This window comes from Sinocyclocheilus grahami, unplaced genomic scaffold, assembly GCF_001515645.1.
Source record: "Sinocyclocheilus grahami isolate Dianchi unplaced genomic scaffold, SAMN03320097.WGS_v1.1 scaffold3.1, whole genome shotgun sequence".
In the NCBI taxonomy this organism is placed as follows: Eukaryota; Metazoa; Chordata; class Actinopteri; order Cypriniformes; family Cyprinidae; genus Sinocyclocheilus; species Sinocyclocheilus grahami.
Window position 1 is genome coordinate 3,529,521 of NW_015505182.1, and position 3,193 is coordinate 3,532,713.

The window sequence follows — 3,193 nt, forward strand, 5'->3', positions numbered from 1 at the left end:
ATATATATATATATATATATATACGCACACACACACACACACAATCCTGGTTAATTTCTGACTGTGACTAAATGTGATCGAAGGCCAGTGAAAATGTCTCCAAAAGAAATACAGAGAATGTAAAATGTAATTTTCCTTCCATTCATAGTTTTGAATTTGGTTGAGATTTGAATAAAATTGGACTGAAACATAAGTGTCACAAGGGTCATCTGTTCCACCACTGACCTTGTTCTTTAGAGAAACAGAGGCGGCTAGATGAAATAATTCTGAATCCAGTTGACTGTAGTTTCACAACATCTATTCCAGAGTTGACAAAAGCTTTGTCTGCAAATGAAAAATTGTCAAAGGTAATCAATTTTCAGCACAGGGCTGCCAAATCCACAGCTCAGCCCATAGCCATGTAATAATTTAATTTATGCTTGCAAAAACAAAAGACAAAGCTGCCCAACTTGAGCAGATTTCCATGTCAAAGGACAGGCATGCCAGTAAAGATCATCTCACCCTGCTCATTAATCAGAATAATTTTTGCAGGTGCACAGATACAAGCATCCAAACACAAATAAACATTGCAACACTGTTTGATAACAGCTCTGCAGTCTGCACCTAGCACTTTCAATTCTAATGAATGGTGCTGATGAAAATATAGCTGAAATAAATCACTTGAACTCTGTCCTCTGATCATGAAATGATAGTTTAATGGGTTGATAGTGCTTTCTGTGTTTGCAGCCAACATGCCAATCCAACTTTTCCACTTGGTTGTCAGAAAGGAGATTTAGTCCCCTTCCTCCGCCTCCCTTCCTCCATTATAAACACACACACACACACACGTTGTGTTTCCATGTTTCATGGGGACATTCCATAGGCGTAATGGTTTTTATACTGTACAAACTGTATTTTCTAAAACTGTATTTTTCCTGTAAGGGGTACCTAAACCTACCCTTTACAGGAAACTTTCTACATTTTTAGATTTTCAAAAAAATTAATTCTGTGGGATTTATAAGCTTGTTTCCTCATCGGGACCTAAAAAATGTCCCCACAAGGTCAAAATTTACTGGTATTACTATTCATAAAGTGATAAATACAAGGTACACACACACACACCTCTAAAAATACAGTGCTGTGAGTACAGTATTGATGCACTATGCCCCCATCTATAAACAAGCCCTTTTACAATCACACCCACATTGATTCCATAGGCGTAATGGTTTTTATACTGTACAAACTGTATTTTCTAAAACTGTATTTTTCCTGTAAGGGGTACCTAAACCTACCCTTTACAGGAAACTTTCTACATTTTTAGATTTTCAAAAAAATTAATTCTGTGGGATTTATAAGCTTGTTTCCTCATCGGGACCTAAAAAATGTCCCCACAAGGTCAAAATTTACTGGTATTACTATTCATAAAGTGATAAATACAAGGTACACACACACACACACACCTCTAAAAATACAGTGCTGTGAGTACAGTATTGATGCACTATGCCCCCATCTATAAACAAGCCCTTTTACAATCACACCCACATTCATTTTATTCAATATGTGCTCTTCTATTCTTCCCCTGCTGACTGAAGCCCTTAAAGCTTTTTACACAATACAGCGGCCTGCTTACACCAGTAAGTTGGAGTATACAGTTTGCAGAAAGCATTATGCTCTTTGTATGACAAGGAATACGGGAACACAGCCGGTATGCTACAACCGTCAATATTCAGATGGATTATGGTTTGTTTTCATTTGCTGTTAAAAAATGTCAGTATTTGGCTTGAGAAGCCCTGAGCTCTGCCACCTTCCAATGTTTGTTCCCTACAGCAATGGAAACAGCAGAAGCTGGAATAATGGAACATTATTAATATTACTATGAACTGCACAGACTCAAAAATAATATGCAAAATGGTTAACACGACATAGGCTGAAAAGGAAAATTGTCAATTTTGGTTCTAAATGTCACCTGAATTCCAATGGTTTTGTTTATCCTTGCTGCAAAGTGAACTTGTATTTACTGTAGTCTGGGTTGTATTTATTACCTTACAACAAGTCAAGATACATACTCAAATACACAATTTGTTGAGTATTTAAATGAGATTTTTTTCTAAGTAACAGATTATTTTGGGCCAAATTCCCTCAGAATTTGAGTTTAAGTAGACAGACTGCCCTTGACATGAACAGAAATAAAACTTAAATTGACATTGATTTTGCCATCCTAACTATTTAATATTATACAGTGGTATTCTATTGGATTAAACATTGTTTTTCTTAATGTTTGCACTCAGAACAGCGTTCATGTAGCTTCCAACACTAGCAACATGAAGGTCATGGGTTCAATTCCCTGGGAATGTGTGAACTGATAAATTTATGCCATGAATGCACTAAATAGAAGCATCTTCCAAATGCATCAATGCAATGAAAACAGATCTGTGACCAATTTTTATTGGGTCACGAACCAGCAGTTGAGAACTGCTGCTCTATGAACCTCTAAAATGTGGCTGATGAAACTGTTGAAAGACTGACTACACTCAGTTCTGGCTAAGAGAGAGATCAGCATTTGAATGTACTTGCTTTGATGTTTCATCATCAAAAGACATTATCAGATCAAAATTAAATTTCTGTATCATATTTTTGTACTGTAACTGCATGTTCAGATGACATGCTCCTTTGTAACATCTAAAAATTCACAGCAGATGATTCAGATTCATCTTCCCAATGTAACTTAACTGACCCAAGACAGAAGCAAGTGTGCTTTTGGACTGTTAGAATAAGAAGAACTCATTTGTCTTCCTTTGAACGCTTCATGTGAAAGGTTTGAGTTTGTGTTGGGTGACAAAAAAGCTCCTGAAGGTCACATTTATGTCTCCTAAAGGAGGCAGGAAATTAAAGAGTGATTATTGGAGACTAAAGCTGGAATTGCCAACACCTGTCTCACACTGCAGCTAGTGCACATGATCATGATGGATCTGTTAGGGAAGAACTCTCTTAAGAAGAGGAAATGGAGGAATCCACAAGGGGGTTGAATGGCTCAGTTGTGGAGAGCCGGTGCTGCCCTGAGCTCTGAGGGGTGTAGAGGGCGATGCTGTGGGTCACTCCTGGAGTGGTGTTGGAGTTAAAGGTCATTAGGAGTAGCAGCACCTTCAGACGAGTTATATTTCTAGAAGATTTTTCCAAAGTCTGAGGTAGTCGTAATGTCAGGAGGGCAGACCAG